Below are 17052 nucleotides of genomic sequence, written 5' to 3'. Positions count from 1 at the left end.
TACTGTAGGGTCTAGAGTTATGTCATCACCTCTTCTATTGTTGATATCAGTAACTTGTGTCTTCCCTGTCTCTCTTTTTTGAGAAGTCTAGATAGAGATTTATCAATTTTATTATCTCTTCAAAGACTCCACTTTTGGTTTCATTGATTTCTTTTTTTTTTTTTTTTTTTTTTTTTTTTTTTTTGCGGTACGCGGGCCTCTCACTGTTGTGGCCTCTCCCGTTGCGGAGCACAGGCTCCGGACGCGCAGGCTCAGCGGCCATGGCTCACGGGCTCAGTTGCTCCGCGGCATGTGGGATCTTCCCGGACCAGGGCACGAACCCGTGTCTCCTGCATCGGCAGGCGGATTCTCAACCACTGCGCCACCAGGGAAGCCCTTCATTGATTTCTTGTATTGATTTTATGTTTTCCACTTCAATGATTTCTGTTCCCATCTTTATTATTTCTTTTATTCTGCTAACAGTGTGCTTAATTTGCACTTCTTTTTCTAGTTTCTTAACATGGAAAATGAGGTCACTGATTTGAGACTATATGAGTTTCCCGTGGTTGCTGTAACAAATCACCACAAACTTGGAGGCTTAACACAGAAATTTATACTCTCACATTTCTGGAGGCCCGAAGTCGGAAATCAAGGAGTCAGCAGGTTTGCGTTCTTTCCCGGTCTCTAGGGGAGATTCCGTTCCTTGCCTCTTCCAGCATCTGATGGCTGTTGGCATTCCTTGGCTTGTGAATACATTACTCCAATCTCTGTCTCCGTTTCACATGGTCTTTCCTTCTGCGTGTGTTTCTCTTTGCCACTCTCTTATAAAGATGCTTGTGATGGCATGTACAGCCTACCTGGATAATGACAATCTCCTCATCTCAAGATCCTTAATTATAACTGCAAAGACTCTTTTTCCAAATAAGGTAACATTCACAGGTTCTCAGGGCTAGGATGTGGACATATCTTTTTGGAAATCACAATTCAACCCACTATAGAGAACTTCTTTTCTACATAGGCATTTAGTGCTACAAATTTCCCTCATAAGCACTGCTTTAGCTGTATCCTGTACATTTTGATAGGTTGTGTTTTCACTTTCATTTGCAAATCAGTTAAAATATTTTCTAATTTGTTTTGAATTCTTCTTTGACTCTTAGGTTACATAGATTTATGTTTTTTTAATTTCCAAAAGTTAGGGGATTTCCCAGACATCTTGCTATTATTGATTTCTCTTGTGATCTATTGTGATTCTGTTGTACTCTTGATTCTACTGTGATCAGAGTACTTACTGTACTTACTTTGTGAGACTCAAATATTTTTATTGAGACTTGTTTAATAGCTCAGAATGTGGTTTCTCTTGGTAAATCTATGAGTACATTTGAAAAGAATTTTTACTCTGCTAAAGCTGAGTGGAGTGTTCTATAAATGTCAATTAGGGCAACTTTCTTCATAGTGTTATTCAAGTCTTCTGTGCTCTTATTGTTATTCTGTCTACTTGTTCTATCAATTGTTAAGAGAGAGATATTGAAATCTTCAACTATAATTGTAGGTTTCTCTATTTCTTCTTACAGGTACATCAGCTTTTGCTTCATGTATTTTGAAGCTCTGTTACTAGGTTCATAAACATTTTGGATTATTATGTCCTCTTGAATTCAACACTTTACCCTTATGAAATGACTCCTTTTATTTCTGGTATTATTCCATGTTTTGATCTCTTCTTTTTCTGATATTAATATGGCTTTCGTTTGATTAGTATTAGCATCATATATCTTTCTTTTACTTTTAGTCTATTTGTGTCTTTACAGTTAATGTGGTTTCTTGTAAGCAGCATATTGTTGGGTCTTGCTTTTAGTCCGACTCTACAATTTTTGCCTTTAATTGGGATATTTAGAGCAGTTGCATTTAATGTAATTATTGCTATTGTTGGGGCTAAACTGACCATCTTACTATTTGTATTCTATTTGAGACTGTTCCTTTGTTCCCCTTTCCCTCATTTTTGGTCTTCTTTTGTATTAAATGAGTATTCCCTATGATTCCATTTTATCTCTTTCTTTTGGCTTATTAGCTATATTTTTTGTTGTGTTATTTCAGTAGCTGCTTTAAGATTTAATTTAACTTATTGCAGTTTACCTTCAAATGATGTACCATTTTATGTATAGTATAAGAACCTCACAAATGCATACTTCCAACTCTTTGACTTCTGTCCTTTGTGCTATTGTTGTCACATGTTTTATTTCTAAATATATTATAACATCCACAGTAAATGTTTATTACCTTTGTTTTACACAGTCAGTTATCTTTTAATGAGATTTAAATACTAAGGGAAAAAGACTTTTCTATTTCACACATAGTTACTATTTCCAGTGCTCTTCAGTAGATCCATATTTCCACCTGGTATTACTTTCCTTCTGCCTAAAGAATTTATTTTAAATATTTTTTTGTAGTGAAGATCTGATGGTGATAAATTCTTTCAGCTTTTGCATATCTGAAAGTGTCTTTATTTTAATCTCCATTTTCCAAAAATAGTTTCATTGGGTACAGAATTATAGGTGTTCAGGTTTTTTTTTTTCTTGCAATATTTTAAAGATGTTGTTCCACTGTCTTCTGGCTTACATTGTTTCCAGGGACAGCACAAAGTGAGAAGCATTGGGAGTGCTTCACCTCTTCCCCAACAAACTCTAAAAATTCCCTCCAGCCTCTGATATGGAAAGTTTATTTTTATTACCTTGTGTAAGTACAGTTTCATGGCCCTGCCTACCATCTGCCTGAAGGCACACAAGATTGTCACCTCTCACTGTATCCTATATGAAAATTATAGAACTACCACTGATTGCTCCCAGAACAGCACGCAGTATATTTATAAATGGAGAGATCAGAGTTAGACATTCTATAATCATTAGTTCAAGCCCTTTCTGGGATGTAATCGTCATTATCATGGTTATTCTTCTCTTGACTAAGCCTCTTATAAATTAACCATCAAGTTGCATTCTTTTGGGAAAATGAGCAGGAAACTATAAGTTTTCAAAAGGTTCCCTTGTGTTTAAGTTGAAGTTGTTCATTGAAACCTTGACCCCTTTAAAAACAAGGTATTGGGAGAATATAGATAGAATCCAAACCAATCATGAGAAATGAATTTGAGAACAAAGCTTGGGGAATACTCTTAGATAAAGGGAAAGTCCAGTACCCTCCTTTCTGACATGTCCTAGGAAATGTTCCAGGCATTTTAGCATTCGTATTACAAAAGAAGGGTTCCCAATTTTTATAGATGAGGAAACCAAGACTCAGAAAGGTTAAGCGAATTGCTGAAGATTACATAGCTACTAAGTAGTAGAGCTAAGTTTTGATTGTCAGCATGTCGTATTCCAAAACACAAGAGAAGTCACAGCCTAGACAAACAGGGAGGTTTTGTTTTGTTTTTTAACATCTTCATTGGAGTATAATTGCTTTACAATGGTGTGTTACTTTCTGCTTTATAACAAAGTGAATCAGCTATACATATATATATCCCCATATCTCCTCCTTCTTGCGTCTCCCTCCCACCCTCCCTAAGCCACCCATCTAGGTGGTCACAAAGCACTGAGCTGATCTCCCTGTGCTATGTGGCTGCTTCCCACTAGCTATCTATTTTACATTTGGTAGTGTATATATGTCCATGCCACTCTCTCACTTCATCCCAGCTTACCCTTCCCCCTCCCCGTGTCCTCAAGTACATTCTCTACGTCTGCGTCTTTATTCCTGTCCTGCCCCTAGGTTCATCAGAACCTTTTTTTTTTTAGATTCCATATATATGCATTAGCATATGGTATTTGTTTTTCTCTTTCTGACTTACTTCACTCTGTATGACAGACTCTAGGTCCATCCACCTCACTACAAATAACTCAATTTCGTTTCTTTTTATGGCTGAGTAATATTACATTGTATATATGTGCCACATCTTCTTTATCCATTCATCTGTTGATGGACACTTAGTTTGCTTCCATGTCCTGGCTATTGTAAATAGAGCTGCAAGGAACATTGTGGTACATGACTCTTTGAATTGTGGTTTTCTCAGTGTATATGCCCAGTAGTGGGATTGCTGGGTCATATGGTAGTTCTATTTGTAGTTTTTTAAGGAACCTCCATACTGTTCTCCATAGTGGCTGTATCAATTTACATTCCCACCAACAGTGCAAGAGGGTTCCCTTTTCTTCACACCCTCTCCAGCATTTATTGTTTGTAGATTTTTTGATGATGGCCATTCTGACCGGTGTGAGGTGATATCTCATGGTAGTTTTGATTTGCATTTCTCTAATGATTAGTGATGTTGAGCATCCTTTCATGTGTTTGTTGACAATCTGTATATCTTCTTTGGAGAAAGGTCTATTTAGGTCTTCTGCCCATTTTTGGATTGGGTTGACAAACAAGGAGTTTAAAGAATTCTCTACCTGCTCCCCATTCACATCTTCTAATTTTGTAGTTATTTTGACAGCAGGATAGTTTGAATGTCCACTCACTGCTTAGAGAGTTTCTTTGTATTACCATTTTTGTCTAGTTCAGTAGTTCTCAAATTTTAACGCACATAAAAATTACTGTATCCAATTATATACACAAATTTTTGTCACCATTTTATAGGATTTTCTAGGGTAATTTTGATATTATTGGATCTTTACTTTAGGCATTATCACATTTAAAACCTAACAACCGAGTACCACACTGTTCTCTCCTCTCTACTACAATATTCTCTGGTTTTTAACAAACAGGTTCCAGTCCCTTTAGGAAACTGTAGTAACAAGGAACACATTGTGGGGAAGAGTATACTTATCATGTTTTGCAGGACATTACTTTCATGGTTAAAAGGAGTGTGACTAATGTACCTAAAGAGTTTAAATTCTTTTTTGCAGTGAAGATCACTTTTAAAGGATAAAGTTAAGAACAACAGTTTATCTAAGACAGCAGGTCCAAAACTTTAGAGTATAAAAGAATCACCTTAAAAGCTTGTTTAAGTGTGTATTCTTGAATGGGAGTTATGATTCTGGTCATGGAAAGTAGCTTATATCAGACTAAGTCTTTCTCAGACAACAGTAAACTCTGGACAATGCACACACACACAGACACACACAGACACACACACAATTATTTGAAGGCTTTGGAAAATGATCAAAAGCAGGCAGAAACTGAAGGGGGTTCTAGCCTTTAACAGAACCATTCACTGGGTGAGAACCAAGTTTACCAGGCTATTTCACTGAGGGCACTACTCAGACCACACAAAGGTCAGACAGACGATGAACAGAAAAGACTAGTGTTTTCAGCTTGAGGTATCAGAGCATGAAATTAGAGCCTGCAAAAATATCTGAAAAACTACCTTAGAGAAATCCCAGAACAGAGGAACCCTGTAGAGGGTCTGGGGTGGAGAGAGGGAAGACCCCAAATTTGCATTTAAATGCTACTCAAATCACAATCCAACTCGCAAAATGCTTATGCACAGGAGAGATTCCAAGGAGCTCAGCAGAAAACAGTACATGGAAGAATGTAAAAACAGGAGAGTTTGGAGTTTGATTCTCACTAAGTTAAATGGATTCAGTGAACATCTCTGGCTTTCCATCAAAAGAAAGTTTGCCTTGGAAAAAAAGGCAATGTCACAGGATTAAAAGATTGGCCTCCAAGGTAAGGGGCAAATATTTCAATAAATATGCCTAGTAATGTGTAAAACCAATGCTCTGCAAGTTCAAGGGGGATCAGCTAGTAACTTAACTTCCTGGTAGAACAAAAACAAGCACTCTTCAAAGAAGATTAGCAGAAGATAAAGGAATCTAGAATCCAAAGACCCTAAAATGTATTATTCATAATGGTCAGATTATAATAAAAAATTGCTAGGCATGTGAAGACATAGGAGATAGTTCCCAAGGTCAAAAGAGAAAGCAGTTAATAGAAACAGAATTCTACATGACCAAAATGTTGGAATTAGCAGAAAAGTACATTTAAAGAGGTAAATATATATAATAATATATTTATATATATATTCAAAGACAAATTAAAATATTATATTGATAATAGCTAAACAAAATGGGGAACTTTAGGGAAATAAATGCTATTTTATAAATCAAATGGAAATTCTGAAACTAAAGAACTACAACATATGAAATGGGAAAAACAGTCACTGGATGAGCTGAAGAGAAGATTGGAGACAGAAGAAGAAAGGGACAAAGAACTTGAACACAGATCAATAGAAATTATCCAATCTGAAAAGCAGAAGAAAAAAGATTTTTTAAAAAGCAGAGCTTCAGTGACCTGTGAGACAATATCAAGTGATCAAAAAACATAAAGCACAGATTCATTTTCATGCTCTATTAGATCATTAAACAAGCAGAGGTCAATTTTCCATTTTGAAAGTATTCTATCATTCAGTGAAGATTATTATTGCTATTGGCATGATCATCAAATGTTTTACTCTTGAATAAAGATATTTCTTACCATTAGATTGGTTATAGCACTCAAGAGGTCCAAGAACTCTGCCAACAGTGTGGCAAGCACCTCACCAGCATAATCAGTCCATTAATTTATGGATGCCTTGATTAAGCTTCAACAAAACAACACACTTCTGGACAAAGTGTCTCAACAGAGTTTCTTCTACCTGCCTCACCAGCTAACCAAACACAGGTCATTATTGCTTGGCTTGACTTCTCCCTCCAGCAGAATATTTATCAGAGCCTTTGTTGAATAGCTGTATGTTCCTCTTTTATCCCGGGGATTGAAGAGAGTGTTGTAAAAGAAAACCATATTGTCTTTTTTTTCAACTTCCTTTAGTCGAATCTCATATTTTTGAAATTAATGAAATGCTTCTTTTACTAGTTTGTCTAGATCTACTTTTTGTCTTGAAAGTCTGGCTGAAGATTTATTTCGAGTACGATGGGTGCAGCCATTAATGACTCCACAATGATCTCTCTGTTCTTTGGCTAGTTGCTCTTTTCCAATATGTCTTCAAGAAGGAGAAAGAAATTCCTCTCATACATGATCATGTCTGCCAGATTGGTTGCTATGGTAAATGCCTCTTAGGTGCAATGATACCATTCAGTGTCTTTTGCAGGGTCTGCAATGCTTGGTCAGAGAACCCAGGTATAGTTCTATTCAAAGACTCATTGATCTGATGCCTGCTTAGTCAACGTCTCCATGCTGTTGAGGCTGAAAACATCCAACAGAAGTTGCTTAACTTCACTAGGCATGGGTTGAGTCTTGTTTAAACTGCTGAACTTTATAATCATGGTGCATGTAGCAGTAGAAAATACCTCTCATACATTTTATAGCCAAGCTCATAGATGTTTCTTTTGTCACAATCAGCATGACTACATGTAAGGGTTAAAGGCCCAAGCTTTAGAAGCACAGTGTAGGCTATACCAGATCTTGGTATTCTAGTCATCATTACACCTTTTAGTGAAAAAGAGACCCATTGTTGGACCTTGAAACAGCAGCAATGTTAACTTGACAATTCTGTAATAATGATTTGATTTATCCCACAGGGTTTCATTATCAGATCTTAGAATATTAATACTTTTAAGAGGTTCATAAACTGAGAGGAACCTTAAGAAATTGGATGAAGAGGACAGGACTGCATGAGGTGAACTTGCAATTGCAAATTATTGATTCTAATTATAAGCATCACAAGCCAAACTTAATACTTGGCCTGGACTTTCTCTGCTCCAGCACTTTCCAGCTCATTTTGTCCATGAGCCCACAACCTTACCATGTGCTCAAGCTGCTGCCTTGTCATTTGGCTCTTATTTATAGTTTCTATTTGTTCATTTATTACAAGCATATTCATTTATTACAAGCATATGTCCTTGAGCATAGCTATAATAGTTGCTTTAAAATCCTTGCCTGCTAATTTCAACATTTGGGTCATCCTAGGGTTGGTATCCACTGATTATCTTTTGTGTGTGAGTCTCATTTTCTTTTTTCTTCATAGTAATGTTGGATTTCGTCCACTGTGAATGATTCATTGTAGAGGCTCTGTGGGCTTCTAACTGAGTTTTATTTTCCACTGTGGACTCTCTCTAAGAAAAAAGCCATAAAAGTCTGAAACTCCTCCAACGATGTCCTCTTCATCCAAAAGTTGACTCCCTTCTAGATTCTGCCTGCTTCTGTTACTCTCTGGGACTTTTAGGTAGTTATTTTTATATTTTGTCTAGAATTTATAGTTATCTGTTGAACATTTGGTTAAATAGAAGCTACACTGCCATTACAAGAAGCAAAGCCCCATTTTTTTTAACTTTTGATCTATTTGTGACTTTGTATAATTCTTTTTCTTGTAGACAGCATGTAGTTGGATCTTGCTTTTTTATCCAGACTGATGATTTCTGTATTTTTATTGGGATGTTTATACCATATCTAGCTGAAGTAATTTTTAATGTTTGGTTTAATTTTACCATACTGCTATTAGTCTAATACTTGTTCTCTCTATTCTTTGTTCTTTTCCCCACCTCTTTTTTCAGCCTTCTTTTGGTAGTTGAGTATGTTTTAGACTTTCATTTTAAAATCACAATTGTTTTATCTATTTTAATTCTTTAAAAAATGGTTTCCCTAGAGTTTATAACTTATAAATAAGTTATAATGCATCTTTAATTTGCCATAGTTTACTTTCAAATATTACAACACATCATACATAGTGTAAAGAACTTACAGCAGGGCTTCCCTGGTGGCGCAGTGGTTGGGAGTCCGCCTGCTGATGCAGGGGGCGCGGGTTCGTGCCCCGGTCCGGGAGGATCCCACATGCCGCGGAGCGGCTGGGCCTGTGAGCTATGGCCGCTGGGCCTGTGCGTCCGGAGCCTGTGCTCCGCAACAGGAGAGGCCACAACAGTGAGAGGCCCGCGTACCACAAAAAAAAAAAAAAAAAAAAGAACTTACAGCAACATAATTCAATTTTTTATTTATGTTATTTCTGCTATTGTCCTACATTTTACTTCCATATATTGTAAACAGTATATTATTTAAAATATATAGAACCAGGGAAATTATCTTTTATATATACTCATATGATTACCATTTCTGGAACTCTCTATTCTTTTGTATAGGTCCTATTTTCCATCTAGTATTATTTTCCTTCAATGTGAAGAACTTCCTTTAACATTTCTTTGTAGTGTAAGTCTGCTGGCAATGAGTCTGTCATTTTTTTATTGGTCTGAAAATGTTTTATTTTGCTTTCTTTTTTGAAGATTTTTTTTTTTTTGCAGTACACAGGCCTCTCACTGTTGTGGCCTCTCCCGTTGTGGAGCACAGGCTCCAGATGCGCAGGCTCAGCGGCCATGGCTCACAGGCCTAGCCGCTCCACAGCATGTGGGATCTTCCCGGACCGGGGCACGAACCTGTGTCCCCTGCATCAGCAGGCAGATTCTCAACCGCTGTGCCACCAGGGAAGCCCCCTGAAGAATTTTTTGATATGGAATTATAGGTTGATAATCTCTTTTTAAACCATTTTATTGAGTTATAATTGTCATTACCAAAAAACTGTACATATTTAATGTATACCATTTAATGAAACAATTTCTTTCCTTTCAGCATTTAAAAGATGTTATTCCATTGTCTTTTGCCTTGCATTAATTTTAATGAGAAGTCTCCTACTTGAGTGAGTTTATCTGATACATAGTCTTTTCTTCTCCTTTGTTTAAAAACGGTGACCACAATTCCATCATCACACCTAATAAGACTAATACCTCCTTAGTACATCTAATACCCAGACCATATTCAGATTTCCTCAATTGTCTCAACAATTATTTCTTCAAGTATTTGTCTTATCTAATCAGAAACCAAACTAGATCCACACATTGCCTTTAAGAAATATGTCCATAATGAACTGAACCAACCCCAAAGGAAACCAAATTGGTAATATGGAGAAAATATTTGAGAAGCTTGCTAAAATTACAAAGAAAAGGATTTAGAGATGAAAATGATAAGCAAGAAGCTAGTAATAGTGGAAGACAGAGCAGAGAGAGCCTACATATGGATGGTGCACTTGGAATGGAGGCAATAAAGCTATAACAATGAAAAATAATTTTAATAAGCCAAATAAAGAACTGTATCTGCAGATGGAGGGTAAACTGAAAGTTAATGAAAATATACCAATACTCAAGCCAGGGATTCTTGACATTCTCCATGGATGAGTTTCTGGTTGTTAATGAAATTTTTAAATTAGACCAAAAAAATGTGTGATCATATTTAATCTACCACATCTTGACACTAAAAATTTTATTGGGATATACTAAGATCAGGGTTTCTTAATATTTTTTGAGGCCTTATAGCCTTATAAGGATTTAATTAAAATTATTCATTCTCTCCCCAGGAAACTATATATATTTACTATTTACCAAATGCCATATGATTTTGTTACAACAGCACCCCACTTCCAGGTATCAATTTTTCTTTTAGTTAAATATCACTGTATAAGAACTGAACAAAAATTTTTAAGATTTATATGGAAACACAAAAGACCCTGAATAGCCAAAACAATCTTGAGAAAGAAGAATGGAGCTGGAGGAATCATGCACCCTGATCTCAGACTATACTACAAAGCTACAGTAATTAAAACAGAATGGTACTGGCACAAAAACAGACACATAGATCAATGGAACAGGATACAAAGTCCAGAAATAAACCCATGCACTTATGGTCAATTAAACTACAACAAAGGAGGCAAGAATATGCAATGGAGAAAAGACCGTCTCTTCAATAAGTGGTACTGGGAAAACTGGACAGCTACATGTAAACGAATCAAATTAGAACATTCTCTAACACCATATACAAAAATAAATTCAAAATGGATTAAAGACCTAAATAGTAAGACTGGATACTATAAAACTCCTAGAGGAAAACTTAGGCAAAACACTCTTTGACATAAATCACAGCAATATTTTCTTGGATCCGTCTCCTAAAGTAATGCAAACAAAAGCAAAAATAAACAAATGGGACCTAATTAAACTTAAAAGCTTTTGCACAGCAAAGGAAACCATAAACAAAACAAAAAGACAACCTACAGAATGGGAGAAAATATTTGCAAATGATGTGACCTACCAGTGATTAATTTCCCAAAATATACAAACAGCTTATACAGCTCAATATCAAAAAACCAAACAACCCAACCAAAAAATGTGCAGAAGACCTAAATAGACATTTCTCCAAGGAAGACATCCAGATGGCCAACAGGCACATGAAAAGATGCTCAACATCGTGAATTATTAGAGAAATGCAAACCAAAACTATAAGGAGGTATCACTTCATGCCAACCAGAATGGCCATGATCAAAATGTCCAGTCTACAAATAACAAATGCTGGAGAGGAGGTGGAGAAAAAGGAACCCTCTTACCCTGTTGGTGGGAATGTAAATTGGTGCAGCCACTATGGAGACAGTATGGAGGTTACTTACAAAACTAAAAACAGAACTACCATATGACCCAGCAATCCCACTCCTGGGCATATATCCAGAAGAGACAAAAACTATAATTCAAAAGGATACATGTACCCCAATATTCATAGCAGCACTATTTACAATAGCCAAGATATGGAAGCAACCCAAATGCCCATCAACATATGAATAAATAAGATGTGAGATATATATATATATATATATATATGAATATTACTCAGCCATAAAAAAGAATGAAATAATGCCATTTGCAGCAACATGAATGGACCTAGAGATTATCATACTAGGTGAAGTAAGTCAGACAGAGAAAGACAGATATCTTATGATATCATTTATATGTAGAATCTAAAAAAATGATACAGAGGAACTTATTTACAAAACAGAAATAGACTCACAGACGTAGAAAACAAATTTATAGTTACCAAAGGGTAAAGGAGGGGAGGGATAAATTAGGGATTTGGAATTAACAGATACACACTATTATATCTAAAATAGATAAACAACAAGGATCTACTGTAGGTCACAGGGAACTATATTTAATACCTTGTAAAAACCTATGATGGAAAAGAATCTGAAAAAGTATATATATATATATACATATATGTATATATATATGTATATATATATATATACATATATATATATATCCCAGCTTTATTGGAATGTAAAAAATATATATTACTGTGTAATGAAATGCCCAAAACTTAGTGGATTAAAAAAACAGCAATTGGGCTTCCCTGGTGGCGCAGTGGTTGAGAATCCGCCTGCCGATGCAGGGAACACGGGTTCGTGCCCCGGTCCGGGAAGATCCCGCATGCCGCGGAGCGGCTGGGCCCGTGAGCCACGGCAGCTGGGCCTGCGCGTCTGGAGCCTGTGCTCTGCAACGGGAGAGGCCACAACAGTGAGAGGCCCGCGTACCACCAAAAAATAAAAATAAAAATAAATAAATAAATAAAATTAAAAAATGAAAAAAAAAAAACAAACCCAGCAATTAATTATTTATCATGATTTTGTGGGTTGGCTGGGAAGTTCCTTGCTGGTTTCACGTGGGCTAAGTCAGTAAGAGGGCTGGCTGGACTGAAAGGGCACAAATCATCTCACTCTTATGTCAGACAGTTGGTTTAGATTGTTGGCTGGGGTACCTCAGTTTTCCTCTGTGGGGCCTCTCATCCTCTAATTCAGGGGTGGGCAAACTGTGACCCATGGGCTAAAGCCATTCCATAGCCTGTTTTTGTAAATACCACACTTATTGGAACACAGCCACACTCATCGTATACATGTTATCAATGCTACTTTCACACTACAAAGACAGAATTGAATAATTACAACAGAGGCTAAATGGCCCACAAAGCCAAAAATATTTACTAAGGGGATCTTTACAGAAATCGTTTTTGGATTTCTGTGTTAGTTCACTAATCTTTAGATCATGGGTAGCCATATAGGAGGAACCTTATCCATATCTGAACTAGATGCAGATAATGAAATATTGCATCTGATGCTATAGTTCTATCAAATTTTTGGAGGTCTTAGGAGGAGATAAGTGTCTTACTCATGGGGGAGGAATGTAAATGATTATGTGGCTAGAGGGTAAATATAGCCACAAATTCTTGGAAGCATCTTCCATCAAGAAGTGTAATCTATTTCCCTACCCCTTCAATCTGGGTGTGTCTTATAATGACCAATAGAACATGATGGAAGTGATGCTCTGTGAGTTCTGGAGCCTAGGCCTTAAGAGGGAACCTAGCCATGAAAATAATCCAGTCTAATCTAATGGGGGAATGAGAGGCCACATGGAGGAAAACTGAGACTCCACAACTGATAGACAGGACCAACTGCCAGACACAGGAGTAATGTCATTGTGCATCTTTCAGTCCTGCTGCTCATCCAGATGAATGCAGTTGTACAACAGTGCCACATGAAACCAGCAGAGAAACTGCCTAGCTCCCCTTATAGAATCATGACAAATAATCACTGGTTGCCTCTTTAAGCTACTCTATTTAACCAATAATAATTGGTTGCATCTTTAAGCTAAATATAAAATATTTGCTAAATATAAAACATAAACAAAAATTCTAGAAGTATCTAGATAGAATCATTAAGTTGTCTTCAAAGAAATAAAAATCATGTTATTCCCAGATATAAAATTTCAGAGTGATAGCTCCACAATTTAGTGGAAAATAGTAAATGTTAAAATATAAAATGTAAAAACTTTTAAGAATGTATCTTAGAATCAATGAAATACAGCAAGTCTGTGAAAAGCAGGATCCACTCAGCTCTGAGAATATAAGAAGTAAATGTTTAAGGACTTTCTCCCTGGGGTCTTGTAATTTGAATATCAGGATATTCTTGTTGTCTAAGAGAAACATACATGCCCCTGTTAACTTAGGGACATATAAGATAAAAAATAAAAATGTATTCTTTAAGGATGATGAGCAGCTTTCAAAGCAGTATTGTGCATGCTGGCAAGATTTAAAGTTAAAGAAAATAAAAAAGGAAGTTTCATTGTGAATATATTCTTCCTACATGCTCTATACAGTATATAATATTCTAAAAGCTAGTGATATTTTTAAAAGATGGCAATGAAATCTAACAGTTCTAATGGTTTTAATATTTTGCTTTTCTTTTTTGGACATTTAAGAATGTTTCTGTTTTCATTTTTTAAATGCCTCCAACACATCAAACAGATTATAAGTGATAAAGTAATAGTTAATATCAAGATTAATAGTTAAGAAAACTTGTTTTAGTCAATATAAAAGGTTTATTCATAAACCCACTGAGTTTTTCTTAAAGGAACATTTTATTAGAGACTTAATTAAGCTTAATTAACCTGATGGTTTTGAGATAAACAATTAATTTTTTTTTTTTTTTTTTGCGCTACGCGGGCCTCTCACTGCCGTGGCCTCTCCCGTTGCGGAGCACAGGCTCCGGACGCGCAGGCTCAGCGGCCATGGCTCACGGGCCCGGCCGCTCGGCGGCACGCGGGATCCTCCCGGACCGGGGCACGAACCCGCGTCCCCTGCATCGGCAGGCGGACTCTCAACCACTGCACCACCAGGGAAGCCCAACAATTAATTTTATTATTATCTTCCTACTTCAATAGTATTTTATTAAGGTAATTCTTGACAGTTTATTTTTAGACAGTCTCAGACACGGTGCCATATTTTTGTTTTGAGAAATTTTATATCATACTGGTACATAGCTCTGTGAGAACATTCCTTGTTTGAACCAGAAACATAGCCCATCAATTTTTTTTTTTCTTTTTTTTTAATCGGAACGCGGGCCTCTCACTGTTGTGGCCTCTCCCATTGCGGGGCACAGGCTCCGGACGCGCAGGCTCAGCGGCCATGGCTCACGGGCCCAGCCGCTCCGCGGCACTGTGGGATCTTCCCGGACCTGGGCACGAACCTGTGTCCCCTGCATCGGCAGGCGGGCTCTCAACCACTGCGCCACCAGGGAAGCCCCCCATCAATTATTAATTCTTAGCCTGCAAAAGTATCAAAAACTGAAAACATCATACAAAACCATAAAGGTATTGTATCAGTCAAAATAGATTATGCAGTGGTAACAAGCAACCCCCATATCTCAGGGGCTTAAAACAGCATGCCCCTCATGATCAGCAGGGGCCCCTGCTCATTGTAGTCACTCAGGGATCCAGGCTATGAGCAGGCATGTCCCTGACATAGCCCATCTCCATGCCAGAGGACAATTAAGTACTGGGCTGAGAAGTATCACAATTCATGTCAGCTCACATTTCACAGGCCAGAACTAGACACATGACCACACCAAACCAGAAAGGGGCTGGGATGGACATTCCTAACATATTTCAAGAATCGTGGAAATATTTGATGAACAGCATTAATGACTACAACAGACATTCTTTCCTGTAGGCTTGGGACAGAACTTCAACTTAAACACAGCTCTTATTTCATTCAGGCCCAGTTCTACTCCATTAGGGGCAGATGAATAGTAGAGACTGTGGAACCCCAACAGAGTTGCCTGGAAGACTGTAGCAAAAAGCAACTGAGATCTGTACGTGGCAGACAAAACATTCAGACACAAAGCTTACTCATCACTTTGACTCCTACTTTTCTCCTGGAATAAAAATGGGGATAAAACTTAAGGCTATAGAGGATAATCTTTAAAGACTTCGGCCTGGATGTTAATTCACCAGATTAATTAACCAGAGACCTAGCTTTTCGATGGTAAACAGACTCTGAAAGCTTAACACAATGAATGCATAAGACAAAGCAATGAGAGTTTCCTGGTGGTTCATTGTTTTATTTCATTGCCCTTATCCTTCTCACTTCCTTAAGTTTTTTAGCCTTTGCTTCTGCCGTCCTGCCTCCCCAGACTCCAGAGAATTTCTTCCTCTCCCAGATATACCAGCTAAAACTCTCATCCGTGAAGCCAGAAGGAAAGTAGGCTATAGGGGATGAGGGTGGTCTGTAGAGAGAGGCACCATGACCATTTACATGGGAGGGCAGTCAGGGCCAATAAAAGACTCCAGATCCACTATTTGCCTGTATAGCATTTTTGTACAAATTGGAAAAAGACACTTACTTCCTCCTTCTTCCAGAATAGATGTGGCTTCATATTCAAGATATAGAAAATTCTTGTGACTCTGCAATGGGAAAGAAAGGGTTAATAACAAGTCTATGAGTCAACTCTCTGTGTTCAAATAAGGTGGGATACAGTTAAGCATAGAGTTGTCTGAGTTCATTCTCAGTGGATTACTTAATCACTTTGAGCCTCAGTTTCCATATGTGTAAAACAGGAATAATAATATCTTGGTTTGGAAAGCTGCTGTGATGATAAAATGAGATAATATGTGTGAAACTTCTTATCTTCATATCCTTCAGGCACCATGGTAAGAATTCAATAAAATGTTAGTTTTTCCTTTCTTCCTTTCCCAGAGGAGAAGCCCTAATGCTAATGCTGCAGCAGCTGGGCCCATTGTCTTTAAGAATGCAAGAGATGCTTAAGAGGGAGGGGACACCACTTAAATGACCTCCAAACCGATTCCTCCAGGCACTCTAAACCCCTTAAAGTGGTTGTTTTTCAGGGTCATCCTTGTGGGAACCATGACTCAACAAAATGTACCCAGTTGGTTTGCTATTGCCTGAAATATCTTTAACAAGAGATATTTGTTTTATGAATAGCAGAGTGAAGGTAGAAAGATGTAGAGATAGAACTACTCAATATTGGAAACAATGCCAGACTAGTCTAATGACCTTGAGCAAGTCACTTATTCTTTTCTTTTATGTAGAGTAAAACCCACTCTTCTTGGCACACAGTTCTATAAGTTTTGACAAAGTATGTATAGTCATGTAACCACCACTAGAACCAAGATGTGGTACAGGTTTGTTGTCTCAAAGACTCCCTTGTGCTGTTCTTTTGCAGTCAACCCTTGTCACCCCTGGTCTCTGGCAACAAAGGATCTGTTTTCTGTCCCTATAACCTTACCTTTTCCAGAATTCCATATAAATAGAATCATATAATATACAGCCTTTTGAGTGTGGCTTCATTTACTTAGCATAGTGTATTTGAAATGTATCAATTTCGTTGCATGTGTCAGTAGTCCTTTTCTATTGTTGAGGAGCAGTCCACTGTATGGATGTACCATGATTTGTTTATTCATTCACCAGTTGAAGAGCATGTTGTTCCATGTCTGGGGGCTTTTGTTT

At 37.3% G+C, this 17052-nt stretch overlaps 1 pseudogene; it reads right to left on the bottom strand.

Moving 5' to 3' along the window:
- Positions 1 to 6594: 6594 nt before the first annotated feature.
- On the bottom strand, positions 6595 to 7217 carry LOC131752816 (phosphorylase b kinase regulatory subunit beta pseudogene; annotated as a pseudogene).
- Positions 7218 to 17052: the final 9835 nt, after the last annotated feature.

This window comes from Kogia breviceps, chromosome 3 (assembly GCF_026419965.1).
Source record: "Kogia breviceps isolate mKogBre1 chromosome 3, mKogBre1 haplotype 1, whole genome shotgun sequence".
Lineage (NCBI taxonomy): Eukaryota > Metazoa > Chordata > Mammalia > Artiodactyla > Physeteridae > Kogia > Kogia breviceps.
Note: the sequence above shows the minus strand (reverse complement) of the source record. Positions and strands in the feature narration are given on the sequence as shown.